The sequence below is a fragment of the Egretta garzetta genome, unplaced genomic scaffold (genome assembly GCF_000687185.1).
Source record: "Egretta garzetta isolate BGI_Z169 unplaced genomic scaffold, ASM68718v1 scaffold643, whole genome shotgun sequence".
Lineage (NCBI taxonomy): Eukaryota > Metazoa > Chordata > Aves > Pelecaniformes > Ardeidae > Egretta > Egretta garzetta.
The window spans coordinates 89,188-89,884 of NW_009259119.1; positions in this window are offsets into that span (position 1 = coordinate 89,188).

The window sequence follows — 697 nt, forward strand, 5'->3', positions numbered from 1 at the left end:
CCGTGGGGTGCTGGGGTATGGGGTTGGGGTGCTATCTGCTGGGTGCCCAGCACAGCACTGTGCCCATTAGGGTCAGGGTGATGCCTGCAGGGTTCTGGGCATGGCACGGTGCCCGTGGGGTGCTGGGGTATGGGGCTAGGGTGCTATCTGTGGGGTGCTGGGCACAGCACGAGCCTGTGGGGTCAGGGTGATGCTGCAGGGTGCTGGGCTGTTGTGGGGGTCAGGGTGATGCCCATAGGGTGCTGGGCATGGCATGGTTCCCCTGGGGTGCTGAGCTTTGGGGCTGGGGTGCTATCTGTGGGGTGCTATGCACAGCACGGTGCCCGTGGGGTGCTGATCTGTGGGCTTGGGGTGCTATCTGTGGGGTGCTGGGCACAGCACAGTTCCCGTGGGGTCAGGGTGATGCCCATAGGGTGCTGGCCATGGCATGGTGCCCATGGGGTGCTGGGGGATGGGGTCAGGGTGCTGCTCACTGAGTGCTGGGCAGGCATAGCGCCCCTGGGGTGCTGAGCTTTGGGGCTGGGGTGCTATCTGTGGGGTGCTGGGCACAGCACAGTTCCCGTGGGGTCAGGGTGATGCCCATAGGGTGCTGGGCAGGCACGGTGCTCCTGGGGTGCTAACTGTGGGGTGCTATCTGTGGGGTGCTGTGCACAGCATGGTGCCTCTGGGGTGCTGAGCTTTGGGGCTGGGGTGCTAT